Consider the following 21,162-nt stretch of genomic DNA (forward strand, 5'->3'; position numbering starts at 1 on the left):
TTTATGAAAGTAATACTTTCTTTAATTCATTTTTTGTGCATAAAATATACCCTTATCACTAAGTACGATTGTTAAAGAGATTCGATCGATTTCCATAACCAGTATGAATACAAAAAAGATAACTTTTTCTTGTAATGTAACTGTAAATATGATCATCTCAGATCATTGTTTTTATTGTCATTGATACTATAAACTTATTTCGAATTAATTATCCTTATATCCAATCCATCTATTCCTGCTCACAATAGCTTGGGAATGATTTTTGGGGCTTGTAACAGCCACGTTTTGAGGCCCCCTTACTAAAAATTTGAAGATTTACGTGTGTCATTCATATTGATGAAATTATATTACTATAAGTAACATAATTTGGTATTATATTTTATTGTTAATTAATATTACTATTATTTTAAAATAATTGGATGCTCTTTTTCAATATCCCGTGAAATTTGCCACAATGTGACTAGATCATGAAATAAATAAAAAGTACGAAGTTCTATGAGGAGGGGGATCTTATTTACAGGATATAGCCCTATTCTAACCATGTTCGTTGGCCAGGTTTTCATTTCGTGGGACTGCCACAGAAATAAAAGTCGACTCTCTAGGTCAGATTCGAACCGGCGCCTCTGCAGTTCCGAGGTTGCAAAAACCTACTTCTTAACTCCCTTAGCTATAGACTAGTTGAATGTACTTTAACCTTTTTTTTAAAAAAGTGTTAATAGAATGACTCAATTCTACTTGTAAGTATGCCCATAATATACACCAATGCCTTCAGTGAATATATGTAGAACTCTTCCAATAAGCCTTACAATTTCTAAATAGCTTTAAGCTAAAATAGCTTTAATATATTTCAATAGTACCTATTAGTTATCTTTCTTCTGTATGTAATAGTATGGGAAATTAATAACCATGGGTTAGGTATTATAAACAGAGGAAATGTAATTTATGTTAAACTGAGTAAACATAAACGGTGGAAAATTATATGAAGCCAATATTTGCAGGAATTAACCTTTAATTAATTATTCTTTTAATCTTTCATCATACCAGATAATCTGTTTACATTAAACCAATAAAACAAAATACAGTAATGATTGATGTTTTATAAAATAAACTAGAATATACAATTTTTGTTACCATTTAATAGTATATAGTCATAAAAAAAAAAATCTTTCATAGGGGAAACTTAATGTGATTTGTAAACCCCACAGAAAATGAAAATATTCTTTTATATCCAGGGACTAGGATGTGTTTTTCAATGGAATAATCTCCTCTACAAAGACTAAAATGAAATGTTATAAAAAAAAAAAAAAAATCAACACAAAAAAGAGGAAATATAGCAAAAAGGAAAATATAGTAATAAAAACCAGGAAAAAATAATTAATGAGTGTGTTACTAAGGAACATTAATAGTTTTTTTTTAAACATTGAAATGATGGTTTGAATATGGGATGTGTAATAATAATGAAATGAAAAGTTGAAATATTAACTAAGATATTTATAAAAAATAGAAGCCTCAAATTGCGAAGAAAAACAATACTCATCCTCAAAATATGCTAAAAATGTGTCACTGTTCCTCGGTTTTCCGTATACATTGTTGAATAAAACTCCTCCAACACGCAATATTAGATTTAATTGCTATAATTAAAATTTACGAGTGATACACACCAACCCTTGTGATGTGGGGAAGAGTAAAATATATCGCTAACAAGAGACTGAGAGAGGAGGAACAGGGCAGGATAGGGCGTAGGAAGAGAGTGATTTGTGAGTGACAATCAGGGTTGGATATCCAGAGGGACAGGAATGTGTTTGTCCGACAACAAAGGAACATCCTCTTCCACAGAGTCGTTGATGGAAAACCAGCGCCTCCTTGTTCAGGATATTGCTCTCAGGGGATGGGGATAGTTACATAACGGTCGTTGGGGATATTAAAAAGAGAAAAAAAGGGATTTCTTATCTTCGCTCCTCTGTCTCTCTCCCTCTCTCCTATACGGGTGGTGGCATATGTGCTTGCTCAGCCACTGGTTTTGTCGAGTGGTTAGCAGGTCTGGAAGACTATATTACAACATCTAAGACATGATTTATTCAGAAAAGAGATAACGTAAGCAAGAAATATTGCATGCTTAAACGGATGTAAGGGACATATCAAACGAGGTTTATGAACTGAAAAAAACAACGAATATTTGGAAAAGTACGAAACTATTGCGTCACATAAGAGTTTATTATTTAGTAGTCCTGAATATAAATTGGGGATTTTGTTGCGATTGGACTGTTGACTTATCGTCTTGAACGTAGTTAAGTATATTTTAAAAAAACAAAAAAAAAAAAAGTAAATTACATAATCGACATTACAAGAAGATACAAGTCTTAGTATAAAACACTACTTAAGTAGGTTCCACACTGTTCTCCAATTTAAGGCACATTTTAAATATTTCTAGATTTAACTATCTTAAAGTCTCCTCTTCCCTTTTTAAGCAAATATTTCAAAAGCGATATAGGACTGTTGCTCCCTGAGGGTCTTAGAGGGTTTTCTAATTTCAGGCACTTTTTAAAATACTGTGCGGTTTAACTAAAAAATAATTTAACATAAAAAAGTGAAATCATAATTTTAAAATAAAGCAAGCTTAGGATATTAAAGAAGAATAATCAAAGATGCATAAAAATCATAAAATATGTCCACTTCTTTTTATCCCTCAGCTAAAAATGAAAGTAAGCTGAAGAATAAAAAGTATCCTTTCATTATTTCATAAGCAAAGTAACTGAAGGTTCCATGGTGGTACCTACATTCCAAAATTTTTGCCAAACGATCAACATCAAAACCCAAATCCGAGCGTTCTTCCTTCATTATTGGTTTCGCTCTTGATATGTCCTGCTAGTTGGAATGTCTAACAACCTTTGCTCCTTCCTTACCAGTCAATTAAAGACAGGGTATGGTTTAGAACCAAACTTCATTTCTCCAAGCGTATCTCAGAAAAACTGGAGTAGAAACAGAAAAAATAAATAATTTCATGAAATGTAATTATATGGAATTGTGTAACAAAAAAAGTAAAAACAATTTTACTTTTAATTAACAACCTCATATTTTATTATTCTTCTAAATTATTTTTTTCCGATTTTTTAACGATGATCACATCCTAGAACAATTACTCTAAATATAGAAGGACCAAAATGAATTTCGATAAAAAGATAAAAGTCCGGAGAAGAGGTGTTTCCTGTGAACTCCAAACAATGTCATACATGTTGAATCAACAACTGAGACTCATAGCCAGACAATTGAGTCATTTTGGGACCATGCCAAGGGAAGTAAACCTTTGCAAGTGCCTGCAACTAAGTTATTTCAAGGGCTTTAGGTGAAACATGCAAGTAGTGTCTGAAATAATTGGTTCTATTTACGTATAAATATAAAACAACTTGAGAAAACACCTACAATTCACTAATTATCGTCCTTAATCAACAATATTTTTCTCTCCTCTAATTGAAGGATTTGGTTTCCACTTTATAGAAGCGTGTTGTTTCCTGAGTCTTCCGACAACATAATCAATTTACGGCTCACAAAAAATAAATTACTCTCTGGAACTCGGAGGCTTAACCTCTGGACCATCTCCCAATCTCAAATTATATCTTATGTATGCAATTACTTAAATTACTTTTTCGTTTTTTATGTTGTTGTTCAGTCATCAATTTTCACTATTGTTTTGATTTTCTAAAGAATCACCAAATTTTTCAAATTATTCTTCTTATTTCCTTCTTATAACAAACATATAGAGGATGAAAGCTTGGCATACCCGTTTTTCGATATCTGGATTTAACTAAATAAAACTAAATTAATTGAATATCAGCATTTAAATTAATGATAGTGAAATTTTCCTTATTAATTAGATATCGTAAATTCGTTTGAACATTTTCCTTGTTCTACTTGAAATGAGTACTCGGGGATAAATTAACTAAATTAAAATGTTCAAGTACTGTTGGAGGACTTTACTATCTCCCTGATGATGACAGTAAATTTTGCATCTGAATGCAATAAATAATCATAAATACATTATCTTATATTTTAAAATCAAATGAAGTTAGTTGTTATTTTATTTTAGCATTCTTTTGAACCGAAAATAATAAAAATTTTCAAGAGCTATAAATTATCATCATGATTTAAAAAAAAACAATTAAAACCAAAGAAAAAGGTTAGAAAATGTATTGAAAAACAAATACAAACCTTATTTTTTTTAGTTAAAAAAATACATGAGAGAAAGTAAATTATTATCAGCTATATAGTTATAAAATTTTATTGTAATCAAATAGGAAACATAAAAGTACATCATTTTTCGACATATTCTCTTGATTTTCAACGCACTTGGTCCATGGTTGAACAAGCTTCATGATGCCCTCATAAAAGGAAGTTTTTGGTTGAGCTAGGAACGCACCGCATCTTAGATTGCTTCGTCCGCGGTATAACGACGTTCCCTTTAAATGGACCAAACGAGTGGTGGCTAGTGGATGCAAGATTGGGACTATATGAAGGATGAGCCAGTACTTCAAAACTGAGTTACTGGAGCGTTTCAGCAGTGTAGTAACAATAAGCTTCTCACTGTAACGTACACTGCTTATTGTTGGGCCCCTTTCCTCATAATGTTAGAGTACTGGAACTTGTGAGTCCCGAAAAACCGTAAACATCAGTTTCCTGCGGATGGTTGAATCTGGAACTTTCCCTTGCACGGCTAATTTGGATGATTCCATTCCAAACTCTGCCGTTTACTCTCTGGCTCGTAATGATGGATCCATGCTTCGTCACTAGCAATAATCCTGTCTATGAAGTTGTCCCGTTCGTTACCACAGCTATCCAAATGTTTTTGACAGGTGTCCAAGCGCGTTTGCTTATGCAATTGTGTGAGTTTTTTGGGACCCATCTTGCACGAACTTTATGAAACCCAAGTCTGTGAATGATTTCGTAGGAAGAACCGTGAATAATTCGCAGACGATATGCCACTTCGTCAATAGTCTGTCTAAGCGTTGAGTGTTCACGTGAAATGATGCTCAATGCTTTCTTTATTTGTAGTGGTAAACGCTCGTCCGGCTCCTTCTCGTGGGTTAAACTTGTACGAACATTTTTGAATTTTTCAATCCATTCGTAGACACTCCGTTGTGGCAAAACACTATTCCGTTTCTGTACCGAAGCCTCTGATACGGCCGACCAAAAAAAAAAAAAAAAAAAAACGATCACTGAACGTTGCTCCTCTTCTTTTGTGTAAATAGGAAGCGGAGCACACATGATTAATAGCACGACAGCGATAACGAAACTAACCTAGCAGATTTAAACTTGCACAGCCATAATAAAAAATAAACACAGCACGTGTCAGCACAAAACGACAGTACTCCAAAAATAAACAAAACATAACTAAATCGTATTTGATTACAAATTTTACATGAAGCGACAGTATTTTTTTCAGTAGCCTAAGCTGATTAGAATCTATCTATTTATTATTATTTTTACTATATGGATATTTTTTTTTATTCTACCCTATGACGTAGAAAAAAATTACAATTAGACGTATATATTTTTTTTTTAGAATAAACAGAGTAAGCAAATTATAAAAAACACTTAATTTTTTAAATTATTAATATTTGCTTTTTAGGCTCATAGGGCAAATTGGACCGAATTCTATAACATATATCTTTGGTTAAAAAATTTTTGTAAAATTTGGTGACCCTCATACAATGCTTGATATCTTAAAAAATGTTTACTCTTTAACAAACCATGAATGTTTTTAATGAAAATATCGACGTTTTAATGCCATCCCTAAGCATAGAATCAACTGCTACATCATACAGGTAGGTTTTGGCCTACACGTTCACTTAAAAATTGCGTCGAAATATAGAAAATTTAGGTTACTTAATTACTTCTTTAAATAATTAGTTGTTCACATCCTCAAAAAGCTGAGAAGATCTGGTTCTAGGCTCAAACAGGTCATATCAAAATAAAGGGGTCGATAAAGCACAGGTACATATGATATGCTCTGTTTCTAGCATTCGTTGGCAGTGTCACCTGTCTTTCTTTTAGGTGAGCACGCACTGAGATCCCGAAAGGATAGGGGGGTGGAGTTGAGAATCAAGGGTAGGGTGGGAACAGCAACCAACTAGCATTTTTACTGACCCGCTGTGCAAGTGCTGTTGACAGCTGCTGAGAGGAAAAAATAGAACCTACATTTTACCAGCCACATTTTGTAGCTAAGTTTCAAGTGACAGGAAAACAGGTTGTCTGTTCGTCACGGAAAATGTTTCTTCTTATGCTATGAAAAAACTAGAATTCAAACCTCGGTTAAAATTCATATTTACCTAGAAATCTAAATGTTTTGAATAAATAAAAACAGTTTTATGTCCTCTAATCCCACAAAAGCAAAAGGATATTTAATTAAAACAGGACGGTACAGTTTGCCAAGAAACATTTCTAGATATCAAGGGAGATAGAAAAAAAATATAAATATGTTCTATAAAAATAATTTAAAAAAAATTATTTCAATAATTTTTTTTTTATAAATTAAAAATTTATTTGGACTACATCACAAACTCAGCAAAAAATCGGAGCCAAAAATAGAATTATGATAATCTTTAATTTACTACAGATTCGACCATTACCCATTGCCGGAAAATAAACAAAAAACTATGCGGTTACTTACATTTAAATAAAGTTACTCCAGAAGAAGATTTTTTGAAAATTTGGCATACAAGCCCTGTTTAATTATACCAATGCGAATAAGACGAAGCCGAACTTGATCAAAATCGTAATACCGTTGGCTAGGTTCTTTTCTCTTAGGTCTTATGTATCTGCCAATGCCAGTATTTTGTACAAGTAAAGGATTAAATATCATAGATTGACTATTTGATGTACCAATGATTGTTGTATTTTGTTTTGTTTTTTAATTTAAGAAAGTACGGTATTTAAATTTAGAAAATTTCTCTACCTTATCGTTTTTCAGTTATCATTTTGAGATGTATTAATATCTATATTAATTAACTGACGCGTTGAGATACCTTGAGGGAAAGGGTCGGAGGGTCTTGGCGGTTTAGAATATTTCCCGAAGCGTTATTATTTGGGGTTTAGTAGGCGGGGTGTAATCCCTGGAACAGACTGTAATCCCCTTGTTTGCGTCAGTAAGGGTAGTCCTCGCGTCCCTGGCTCTGTTTATCCTTAGACCCACACACACCCTCTAGTTTAACCTTATTGCTAAATAATGGAAAGCAAATTATACGAATATACACTGTCGTTTTATGCTCTCATAGCTCCATTGTAATCTCTTGAAAATTAGGAATCGAAAAGTGTATAATTAAGTCAAATGTTGTCGGTGAAATCACTAGGTGGTCTATTAAAAAATCTTCATGGAATTCTTGGACATTTCGTAGCTGTCAGAGTTAGTAAAAATTATAAGAGGAAAAACTTATTAAAACTGAATAAGAAAACAACAAGCAATAATATATAAAAGTATTCAATATGTTTAATATAATAAACATTATACATGTTTAATTCTTCTACGTACGTTTAATATTTTTTGTAAGCGTAAACGTCATTTTCAAAAATTCTAAGCAATATTCAGTTTTAAAAGAATATTAAAGAGAAATAATCAGTCAAAGAGACTGATTCTAAATGTTTTTTCCTCATTATTTTTTAATATAGTTTTTGTGTTTTTTTGTTTTGTTTTACGACAAATAACCACCATCATTTGTTGATATAATAATTTTAAAAAAACCTGTCTTGGTGAGTTTCTTAGAGATACTTAAATAATATTTAGATGATACAGGTATAAGATAGTTTTATTTAATAGATTATTTAAATAGGGAAATTTAAAAAAAAATTCAATTTTAAAGAAACGTTATTGTTCCAAATACATTGTTATTTTTAGTGATTAAATGCTGTACTAACAAAATATGTATCACTAAGACCCCTAACACTCCTAAATATCATTCTCAACTTGTTAATCTTGATTAATTGATAAAAAAAATTATTTTACAAGCACCAAAATGAAAATTACATAATTTTCCAATGTTTCGACTATCTGAAATAAAAATATGTAAAATAAATTTTGTTATACAAAGAATTTGTTTTACAATGAAGCATCATTTCATAATAACAATATATTTAGTTCCATCGGTTATGGTGTTATTTACTGGCAGAAATATTGATTTTATAAATAAGCTATTGTTAATCCAAGGATCTAATAAATGTGCATGTATTAAAAACACATTTCTTTTTTTTTATAAAACATGTAGCGTTGTTGAAATAAGAAAATTTGTTTCAGTATAGCATAATTTATCAATCAATATGGAAATATGGTTCTTATTCAAATAACTGTAAGCAGTCACTTTCTATTATGACTGATAAATTGATATTTGGTATAAAATATGATGAACGCGAGAAGAGAATTCAACACAGGCAAAAGGGTCGGTGATTTGAGGAGGTGAAGTTGTTGCCAGTGGAAGTATAACTGAATTAGCAAGGTTAGGATCCGCTCATTGGTGGTTTCATAATTCCATCCCCTCAACCGTTGGCCAATCAGAATCTCTTTCGTAAATTACCAATTATCCAACCCCATTCCGGTTACGACAGCCCTCCAACCTCCACGTCCAGGCGAAAAAGTCCTTGAAAAATATAAACCGAAATGAACATGTTAAGTAAATGGGGGATTACTAATTAACATTCAAAGATGCAAAACTAGAAGTAGATAAAAGAAGATAACTTTAAATGTGAAAGATACACAGCTCATTTAGAAGGTACTAATAGCTTTTTGCAAAACTTTCATCCAAAGATAATACAAATCAGTTACTAGTTTATGCATTAATAGTAATTAGAGCATAGAGTATTTATTGATGTACTACAATGTTACACCATTTAGAAATAAATTATAAAAATAATTAAACTCAAGAAACGCCTAAGTAAATTTATTTTCTTATTCCGTATTTAGATAGCATTAAGTAAAAAAAAATTAAATTTTCTTACAGCATCATTATTGCGTATCATATACACATAAATAATTTAAATTAAAGTATCTAAATTTATATGATGCATATAATAACTATTATGTTTCTTATTTTGATTCATGAATAAGTGTTTAATTTTTATAGCATTTTGTTCTTAGAAAAATTAAAATAAAGTTGGGGGGTTTTAATATTTTTTACAGCCTTGAGGATAATTTACAAAACAATTGTGCCTTCAGTGACGATTGTATTTCAAAAACGTTTATGCACAAGGCAGGGACGCTACTGATGTTGGAATTTCGATGAAACTTATTTTGATGATTCTAGGATTAAAATCATGTCTAAGTGTACAAGTATTCTTTCTAAAGCACCCCTTCTCTCTGTCGCTGATATGTAGTAGCTATACAGCTGAAATATTTGAAATTTACAAGAGCTTAAATCTTTTTCATCCCAAAAAAATAGAGGTCATCTACACAGATTCATTGTCAGACATACTCAGTTTAAAAAATATTTTCTCAACAAACCCGCTAAATCAAAAGTTGAATTATTCATAAAAGTCTTTCAAAAGAAACTTTATTTCTGTGTTCTTCGTATGGGTTCCTGGGCACTGCCGAATAGCCGATAAAGAACTGGCTTCTGAAGGAATTCCATATCGCAGAGTGTCTGTTGATTACTCCATTGCCCTCATTAAACAGGGAATTAAATTGAAATGACATCAAATGTGGACAAATATTATTGAAAATAAATTACGGGAAATCAGAGATCATCTTTCCACATCACATTATCTTTCCACTTATCTTTCCACTAGAAATGGGCGCAGAGAGGTGATTTTGACGTGCCTTCGAATAAGTCATACGCGTCTGACCCACGGTTACCTTACGACCCGCGATACCTGTATGCCATACTTGCGGAATGCGACTTACTGTAAAACACATCTTAACAGAATGCCAAGCATACGACTCCATCAAATCTTTGTATGAATTACCAGCAGATCTTCATTCAAATATTTAGGATAACAAACAGACTATAGATAAACTTTTCGAATCTCTGAATTACTCAAAACTTTTACTACAAGTTCCCATTTTTTTAATAGTTATACGTTAAAATTCGGAAATTAGGACGATAAAGATTATTAAAAATTTCGGATATTAAGGAAATAAAGACTAATAAAATTTTCAGAAATTAGGGCAATAATGACCCCGAAGTGGTTGATGTCTCTGACAATAATAATTTAAAAAAACTTGAGTTACCTGAAGAGTGGTCTTTAAATTATTTTTTTAGGATTAAACGAGAAAGTTACAAGTAAAAAATAATCTACACTGCTGTAATGTTGGGAAATATTTAAAAAAAATATATAAATCATTAAATAATATATAGTTGAAAATGAGGATCCCACATTCGTAGCTCCACAGACCATTCTTAGGAATATTTTCATCACAATTTTAACTTGTACTTTGTTTAAGACTTATAAAATGTAGTAAAATAATTATTTACAAGTTTCCAACAGTTTAAAACATTTTCATGATATCGATTGCTTAGTTCACAGTGGTGCTAAGTACATTTCTAGTAACTTAAAGAAAGATGCAATTAAAGGTTCTGTCGTTTAGGAAAATTGCAACTTTTCAATTAGTTCCTCAATCAGTATAGTAAAAAAAAATTAATAGTTATATCTTTAAGTGATTAGAAACGTACTTTATACGACTGTGAAAAAAATCCATTGATATATATCTATTTTAATGATACATTTACATATAGAAAATGTTTAACGGATAAGGTTATTAACAAAACTCATTACACAATAAATTTCGAATTATAAAATTACAAAAATATTTTGATAATGAACAGTAAAAGACTTTACACAAATAAACAATTTCGGCAATAAATTTTCGTTAGCAAGAGAATTTTTTCGCTCCCGTTTCCTCTTTTGCTGTGCTAAAAATATGCACATTTCATATCCTTTTACTGTGATTAAATTGCATTTTATGGTGTACCTGTTATTGCTATTATGAACTTAGCTTCAGTATATCTATTATAATTATTACTTACCGGATGACGGGGTTCACCCTCTGTTTGAACAGTTGAAAAATTAAAAAATAAAACTTATTCTATGTAAGGCTTATGATATTTTGGTAGTGGAACTGAGTTCAATTTTATTAAATATATGATTTCCCGATAGCTGTGAGCTGTCGTGTCGTTGTCATCCGATAGCTGATGGAATTTGTATGTTGTGTGGAAATCATTTCTGTTATTATTCCAATTGGTAGTTCGGCGTAAATTTTGGCAGTCTTCTTCTACTGTATAAAAGTCCCTTTACAATTTTTCTAACATTCTATCACGAAATTCTCTTTCATAAAACAAGTTAAAATACTTGATTATCCTGATGAAGAGTAACATGATACACTTCTTCTACTAACCACGTTACAGTCTAAAACACCTATAGCACCACATTAAAAAAAAAAAATCTTAACGTTTTCTTTATATTTTCAATTGTTTCCCATACTCCGATTACACCAAAAATGTAAAATTTATGATATATTCTCAGAAGAATAATGTCGTATTTACATGTCACTGGTTATTGTTAGGTATTTATTACTTTATGAATTGAAATGCATCGAAAGTTGCAGAAGTAACACACTATCTCTATTATAAACTACTATCATAGAAAAACAAAACCAAATCTATGGGGCATTCTACCAATTTTTTTTCGTTAAATATTTATTTATTGCTATTTACAACTGTACATTATAATACATTTAGTAAATCTGTTCTAAGTTAAATTGGAGTGTTCCAGGCGTGTAGAGAAACTACCAATTGGTAGCACTCTAATGACATTTTACATTAGCTGGTCTCGTGGCCATCTTCTTTTCAGGCGCCTCGGAGGATTTTCAGGAATGGGAGAGGATGCAAGATTAGAAACTAGGGGGTTTGAGAGTTTATAATGGAAGGAGTGATATCTGGTTCGGGATAGATTGGTTACATAGGGAACATTAAGGTCTTTATGTATGATTTTATTTGCGACAATGTAAGGAGCATTGAGGATTTTACGAAGGATTTTGGATTTTAAGGATTAGTGGAGCCCTGAGCTCAACTCCATATGTCAAGATTGGGCTTATTACAGTCATGTAGTCTTTTGTAATGTGTTGGACGTTTAAACCGTTTGTCTGGTAAGTGCTGTAATAATCAAAATCAACGAGTTTCCTGTCTTTTCATTCTTGTGTGAGGATTCCAGGTTAATCATTTGTCCAAATGTAGTCCAAGGTAGCGGATCTGTTCGATAGGGGTATTAGTAACATCATTAAATGAAACTATAGGGCAGTCAGTAGGTTTACAACGAAGGGTAAAGGTGATTTGATGGGATTTGTTGGAATTTTAAACCAAATTAATTTTTTTTTTTTTTTTTTTTAGCTTGTCTTGTAAAAATTTAATTTCTGCTGCTGAGTCATTATACTTATGGAATAGCGACATGTTGATCTAAAGCTATGCTCAGATGTGCCAGGTTCTTTAAAGTTTTTTCCGAGCATTCAGCTCAAAGTTGGATGGAAGTTTTTAATTAATAAAAGAAAATTAAAAAGGAAACTACTACAATGTCGTAGTTTAGTTAATTAAGTTACGGAATGATTAGTAATAAAAAATGAGTGATATAAAAATATTTCTGTTTATTATATTTCAGAACCTGTAGAGACGATTCAAATTCATTTATAAACATGATATTCTTATCGTAATATAGAAGATTACTTTTGTAAACGAATAATAAATGGTGCCGAAGCCAAGCTATTAGAAAACTAATGAAGAGAGGCCAGAACGGGGCAGTTTTGTAATAATTCAACTTCAGAAATCGACTACGTAGATCTCCAAGACCATCAATCTCAGCATAATTAACAGCATCCACTGTTCTGATTTAAACTTCAACTGAGAAAAGAGATAAAAGACACTGAATACAAACAACTTGAAGGGAACATTAAAGACTAATCATTCTTCTCCGCAAAGTTTACTTTTTAAAGATATGCCACTTATAAAGGCACTTTGAAAAAGTTATTTACCTGCCGGTATACATAAATCATAACTGCAACCGATTTAGAATTCGGGTTATTTCCGGTAGAATAGAGATAAAAAATTTAATTATCTCATACTAGAAGTTTATAATTATTTAGTAACTAAATCTCATAATTTATTGATCGCAAGAATCAAAGTTTCGTTATGTTAATATTTAAATACCAGTGCATTTTATCATGGATTATTAAATAGCTTGAACCGACAATGTCACATACAAGATATATTATTTGGTGTTCTTTGACAGCATACTTTCATCTCTAGATAGAAATAAATTTCAGGGTAAACTTTTAAGATAGCTTTTAAAACCACGCTTTCTTCCTTAATGTTTTCATTTTTTTTTCTGTACACAATTATTGTTATATCTATCCGATGGTATCATCATATTAACTAAAGATTATTTCTGGACAATATTAAAAGACTAGAGTGCAAAAAGGTGGACAAAACAAAAATATATTGTTTAATTTTAAACATGTTTATATTATTAAGACTTTTTTAATGCTCTCAAGTACAACATACATTTATCGAATATGTCCATATACAATGGGTTATTGTATAACATATAAAATGACACTAAATAGTAATAAAATGAAAAATACATTGCAAATCATTGTATTTATATGCGAACAAATAGCTAAAGATAAATACAAAACGTTTACTTTTCCGGGTAACTATCATTCATTTTATTCATAAGAAGTTTTAGTTTTTCAAGTGTTTAAAAATATTTGTTAAATCTCAACAAAATGTTTATTGGAGAGACGATTTCTTATTTACCATTTTTTATTCAATAAAAAATGTGTAAGCAGTGAGATAAAACTTAACGGCGTCGCTTACAAAAGATGCTAATATAACCGGAAATTTTCAATTTTTATTTTTAAGAAATAAAAAAAAAATCAACACCTTGTAGATGAATGAATGTTATAAATTTTTCAAAATGTATTATATTTTTAAATTTTGAAAACAAAAGATGATAAGATTTTCATACAGCCCTCCGAAAGGGCAATGCAGAAAGAAGTGCCACTTGAGAGATCTATTTGGGACCTGGAATATCCCCAGTGCACCGAAAACTCCACCCAAAGGTCGAGTTATTCCCGTTTTTTTTAAGCCAGCTGGCGGTGGTCCAGGAAGTCCACTTCTACTAACAGGAGGATCGTAAAGGAGTCGAAGATCAAGTTGGCACAGAATAGCCACTGTCTGTAAAACCTCTTGTAATAGCTATTGTAGGGGGTGTGTTTTTATATCATTCTTTTATATTATTTTATTCACCGGATGAGCAACAAAGAGAACCGTTATCAGCATTGGTGCTATTTATCATGTATGAATTTTTCATTCACCTTTTAACCGTTATGAACATTTTTCAATAAAATATGCAATTAGGAAGAAGGATAATTAAGTTTGCCCACAAAGCTTATTATTCCAGTAAGCAGTAACAAAAAATTTGACACCTAACCTGAAGGCTGCATACCAATATTATAATTAATAATAATAATAACAAATCCTTAACGAACTCGAAACCTGCTGAAAGCTGAAACCACCAATCGATCTATACATTTTTCTTTCTCAATTAAAGCAGTTTGTATTCCTAATTCCTATCTGACTTCATCACTCGAGCATAAGAGTGATGCCTGATTCAACTAATTTTAGTTCATTAGCAACGTATGCAATATCGCCTAAATTTCCCGTTTATATCGTTATATCCTCTTCAAGTGTAAAAGTTTGCACATGTTATCTTCCATTACTAACCCCAATCCAAACTAGTGGCAATGGAATACTAGAATCGATAGAATTAGGATACGACATGTGTTAATAATCTAATCCCGCAAACAAGTTTTCGGATTGTTGACCTTCATCGGTTATCCTATGGTCTACATTATTCAAACGTTTCGCCACTGTATAGAATCACACCATCCCTGTATGAAATCATTTCACTTCGAAATTCCTAACGTACATTTGAAACCAAACTATCTCAGCAACCACAAACATCTTCTAGGAAATTTACAAACTGTGATATAGTTTTCCTCTTGAGTTAATATTGTATACATATTAATACGATTAATTATATAAGCAATTAAAGTTTTTGAGGTTGGAGTATACACATAATTCTACTCACATTTTTATGTTTAAATTCTGATACTCAATAATGTGGATTACATTAGTTTAAACACTAAAATATATCATTCAAAGAATAAATCTATAATAAGGTTAATAATTGTTTTAGATACATACAATAGCGAACAAAGATATATGAGCCTGTAATAAATTAAAATTTCAATGAAACAAATACTCAAAAGAAATCACCTAAAAAAGGAAAGGAAAGATAGCAAAAGAAACAAATGTTAACAGCAAAGACTGAATGGAATTGCGCTTTTTTAAATTTTATTTATTTATTATTATTATTTTTATGATCCCCTTCCTGGTCATTTCTGACATACGGGAGAGTTATCTACAGAACCTCCTAAAGTAGTTATTGTTCTTTTAAAAAAAATGGATTAAATTTAATCTAAGCTCAAATCTTCTATTACTACCTAGCAAGGATTCCTTTGAATAAAAGTGGACTAGACTTTTTCGAGGAAATATCTTCTGTAGAAATTATTATTTAAATTGCTTTTGGACTATAGTTTTTTTTTTAAATAATTCATTTTGGTATTTTTCACAATTGCGGAAACTGGTTGTGTAATTTACCAAGTTCGTAAAAACTCTTGACTAGTTTTAAAAGAATACGAAGGATTTTTATCTTCCATTCCTATTACAAATATAAGCTCCCACATGCAACTTAAAATTGAATAAACTTTTTATCCGATGAAAGCTCTCCCAATCCTTCATGGACGTAAAGCCAAAATCAATCGCCAAAGCTCTTCTGAAAAAAAAAAGACAAAGAAAAGAATGGAACAATGATTTTTCACAGTATTGATGGAGTTACATCCCTTTTGAAATGCTAACATAGTATTTTTGTTATTAAAATATTTTTATTGAACTGGTATTGTATGTAATCCAATAAAAATATAAACAGCAGTTCATATATAGTATTTTCAATTTCTTTAGACTGGTTTGTATCATTTAAATAAAATAAATCGTATCCAAGTTGTCTCTTAAAACACTATTATTTCTTTAAAAGTCCTACGTTTCGGCCAATTTTTAGAAATTTTAATTACAGATCAAATTACCAGTACAATCACTTTCTTATCATACAATCTTATTATAAAATTTTTAAAAGATAATCAGAGAAAATATACATGAAAAAAAATTATCTGATCACTGTACAAAAATTAAATAACAATAAAAATCTATGATTATTATAATATAATAAATATTTAGAATAAAAAGTAAAAGATATTATTATAGATTCGTTTCTTTCACATAACTATATTATTTTTTAAAAATCACTGATATGAAATACGTTAGAACAATTCAAAATAAAACTGAGGTATGCATTGCGAAATCAGGGATTGGGGTCATGACCAGGCGCAATGTTGAAATAGGAATGTGGGCCGGACTGGGTCAACATTAGGTTTGGCGTCCCAGCGATTGTTTGTTCGCCACAAAGCCAAACCCTTCCTTTATCTACGCCTGCTTCGCAAGGAATATATTCAGCCGAATTCCTCTCCATACAGATTATTAATAAAACTATTCCTCTCGCATTGTTCGAGATTTTTAGAAAGTTTATTAAAATAAAAAAATTCAGAACGTTCAGAAGAAAAAAAAATGTTCTGGATAGGTCTTGACAAAAACAAACGGATCGGAGAATCCTCAAACCATGGTTGAATTCTTAAAGGCTCTGAACATTTTTAGGGCTTATAATGGTAATAAATAAATAAGTAAAAATGATATGACCTTCTTTCCGATTTTCTTAGAATAGAAAAATAAATGTGAATTCTACCTTATTTGTGGTAGAAACAGTAACACTATATTTTAAGGATAAAGTATGACTTGGTATCAATGCGGCCGATTTTCCGGTGTACAGAAGAATTACTCAATTGTGAAACGGTGGGCACATGACAGTATAGATAACTCCCTGGTCTGTAACTCCGATGAAAAGGAAGAAAGCCTTTCATCTCTTGAACCAGTCCCACAATAGTGAAATAGGAATAAAATATTTTGGGTAGCAAGTGTCCAGAATAATTATCCACTTTGTTAAAAGGCTCTAAGTAACTAATACACATAAATACTGTATGTTTATTTTTTAATTTCTTGACTGTTTTTTCAAATGTGCGAGGGTTATTTATTTAGAGGAATATTTATTTTCTTACTTATTTTATATTTATTTTACTACTTTATTCGAAAGTAAGGTTACATGGACCCTAAAGGATTGGAAGCTTTGACTAAGAAGAAAAAAACAGGAAGATCTATGAGCTTTCTAATGAAACTGATTTGGCAGTAGTCATTAGAATGATTGACGTAGTTACTTGGTGAGAGGGGTAGAGAGGTAAACAAAGGAGTACTGCATTGCAATGAGAGATTTGGACGTCCGAATAAAAAACTAATTTTTGTTCCACAAATTAAAGAATGGCTATTTGTAACTAAATAAAGAGCGTATGCAATAAATGGTAGAGAGTATTTAAGGATCACCAATAGTTTTAGTTCAACGAAATGATAATAATATCACAGAACATACAAACATAAGGCAGATAAAAAAAAAATTGAAATTACCATATTGTAATAAAAAATACAAATAAAGTTCGTTAGATAAATTAATTCTATATAAATCAGTTATTCAACACAGTTCATATATGCCTCGCCCTTAAAACTTAACATGTTTAACCAATGGAAGAAGGGAAGAATTCGAAGTTTATCTTTGAGGATAACCAACATTGACCCAAGGAAAAAAAATTAAATAAAAACTGCTTCACGACCCCTTAATAAAACAACTTGTTTATTTACAATTTATTTAAGTAAAATATTTTATTTATTTTTTTTTTCGTCTAAATGTTTGCTACTATGGTAGTACTAGATAGAACTAATTTATCGTCTTAAATATGACATGAATACGAAAAAAAAAAAGTTCTTTTTTAATAATGAAAAGCACACATGTTTAATTTCTTGTTTGATATGAATAAAAAAAAATGGTAATCTAAACCATATCCAAGTTCTAAAACACCTTAATTTAAACTTAATTAGCTTACAAATCCTGATTTATGGGGCCAGGACCGTTTGGAAGAGGGATATTCAATATGGCAGCGTAACATAATCCCCAATACATGTTCAATCCCTAATTACCCTAAAATGTTTCTAAATCATTCCAATCATATCAGGGGCAAAGTGGTCCTCGTTAGCGTCACAGCCGATTATTTAAATTATCCGCCCTTTGGGAGAGAAAGAAAAATAACAAATCGATCAACCTTAGGAAATTGTACACACCCACTATATATATAGTACAAAAATAGTTTGTTATTCTGGGACAAGGTTCCTTTAGAATAACTATAAGGTAACACAACATACTAGCCTAAAACATTGTCGCCGCATTACAACTTATATTATAATTGCATATCGGTAATTTTTGGTACAGAAGAAAAAAATAAAGAACTAAATACATACAATACAAAACAAAAAGACATTCACAATATTTACAAATAGTAAATGCTAATGTTCAATGTTCATATTCTCTATACTACTATAATATTGGTTCAGATTGGAAAAGCAAAATGTTCTTAAACAAGAAGGGTTTAAATGAGGGGTGGGTTGATACATGACGTATGTCGGAGGAATGGAGTTCCAGTGAAAAGCCTTTTTCTTTTTTTTTAAGGATTTGTTGAACGCAGTTCGGTGAGGTGGAGGGTCGTCGTCAAATAAATGGGACCTGGTAATACGGGCGCTGAGAGCAAATTACTTCAGTGTCATCCAAAGGATGGACAGAGCCACATCAACTCTGCGAAATACTGAGTAATATGCGTACATCTGGTGATCCGGAAAACAATGCAGCAATTCATAAGACGTTAAGATTAACTTCGAGTTGAGCCGAGATTCCATGACCAGGTAGCCTTAGTCAAAGTGGGGGGAAAGCAAGAGTTGACGGATTTTAAGTGGAAGGCGATAACGGATTCGATTGAATACTTGAGGGTTGCTATGATTCGACGGAAATTTGGAAAATATGTGGATTCAAGGATAGAGTTGCTCCTAGGTTAGGTTGGCTGATATTTAGAATGAGATAGGAGTATTTAGGATAAGGTTGGGAGGTTCTGGGATAGATATAAGGAGAGAGGGTTATCCGATTATAATGGTTTTAGCCTTTTCGGAATATAAATAAAAGGTATGCATTAATTTTGATTAAAGGATTAACAAAATCTCTATAGTTAAATTAAATTGAATAGAAATCATAAGGTTGGTTATAACACGATTTAAGATTATCATTAAACTAGAGGGCACAATATGTTTTTTCCTGTAATCTGCAGGCAATCCGTCATTTTGATATAGTTCAGGCTCGTGTTAACCAATGAAAAAAATTTAATACATAACAAAAAATCACATCATTGATTCGTGGAGTACATCTGATATGTTCTTGTATATAATCGCTAATTTAATTTAACCATTTTTTTATCAGATTTCTTTTGTGTGAAAACATTCAATTTAAATAAAACTCAGAAATACCAATGTAGTAAAAAAGATAAAAAAAAGGTTTAAGAAAACTTTAAAATTGAAAATTACTAATCTGTTTCCACAGGATTGTGTAAAACACAATATTCTTTTTAGGGAATTATAGCTCATTATAACGCATTTATCCCCACACAATTTTTTTTTCCACGTTGGGCCTGATCATACGGAATTATTTTAGCCAAGAGCTTAGCGAAAATGAGTTATTACACGATTAATACAAAAAACTAAGATGAAAACACTTGCTTTTTAAATGCATACCTTTGATGGGAGTAAACTATACTACCACCACTCTAAAAAGATGAATAAATAGAAACAATAATAAGAATAAAATGTACTTTTATCTTAATATGTTAGTTCACACCAAATGGAAACCAGTTAATGAGCTGAATTATAGAAAACATGACAATTAAAACTTGTAAAATTGTAAAAAAAAAGTAAAACATATTTCTGTTTTACAGAACTGTTGTTAGAGATTACTATATTTCATCTTAATTAACTAGTTAAAATTGCAACAAAAATATAATTATAATAAAATAGGTACCAAAACAACCAATGGTTTCTCAAATCCAGAGTCTAGCCGGCTGAGAAAAGAATAAATAATTATCTGCCACATGGAAACTGCCAGTCACATAAGATAAGTACACAAGGAGTTGGGGGAATGGGGACTCATCTTGAGAAACTAAAGTATATACTAATTGATATTAAAAGAAGATTTTAATTTCAAGGGTATGACTTAATTAATTATCTTTAAAAAGTTAGAAGGCATAACATAAATATTAATTTATACTCCAAGAATGACTCTTCTAACTTAAGAACATTACAAAAAAGTAATAAGCCATAATGAAAACTTCGTCCCTTTCTGGCCTTAAATGTGTACTTTACTTGAGTGTATACGTCTGAGATGGTTAAGAACTTGGAAAAGAAACTGAAAGCCTTTTGAGGTAAGGGCAGAGTCGCTATGAAAGGGCTCATTGTTGGATAGTACAGGGTGTGCGCAAGGAAGAGTGTACTGAAGGGAGACCATCTTGTTCGCTTTTGTACTCTATTTATAGCCTGGGTCATGAGCACAGATAAGCTCGGCACGTCGTTTTGAATGATCATAGTTTCTTCTTTATCCTTGAATACATTAAACTGTTGAATAACCCTCAGAAATCTCATGACGTATTCTGATCTCGTGTCATATTCAATGCTAAGAAACACTCTGCAGTAGTCAGAGACAGTAATGAATTTTATAGCTAGTAATGTAGTATATCAAAAACAATAATAATAACAATCAGACTATTTGTTTTTAGAATTAATTTTATTCTGTAGAAGCAAAATTTCTACAAGTACTAACTGCGCTGTTCTATTAAACTACCTACACTATTTTTTGTAACTAAAAACTAAATCATCAATTAAAAAAAACGTTTTTTGTTGGTTTAACGCTAGAGTAGAAGGGAAATGAGATTTATTCAGTGTATTTTAAACCGGTCTCTTTTATTGTATTTTTCTAGACAATAAAATAATGGGTCGATTCGTGACGTCACCATATATATATTTATATAATGACTTTTTATATTTCATTGGT

General features: G+C 31.1%; 1 protein-coding gene across 1 annotated transcript in view; it reads right to left on the reverse strand.

Moving 5' to 3' along the window:
• Positions 1 to 21,162, reverse strand: part of nrm (neuromusculin) — a gene marked incomplete at its 5' end in the record, with an annotated part of 472,198 nt that overhangs the window by 341,894 nt on the left and 109,142 nt on the right.

This window comes from Halyomorpha halys, unplaced genomic scaffold, assembly GCF_000696795.3.
Source record: "Halyomorpha halys isolate HHAL.00 unplaced genomic scaffold, Hhal_1.1 Scaffold48.1, whole genome shotgun sequence".
In the NCBI taxonomy this organism is placed as follows: domain Eukaryota; kingdom Metazoa; phylum Arthropoda; class Insecta; order Hemiptera; family Pentatomidae; genus Halyomorpha; species Halyomorpha halys.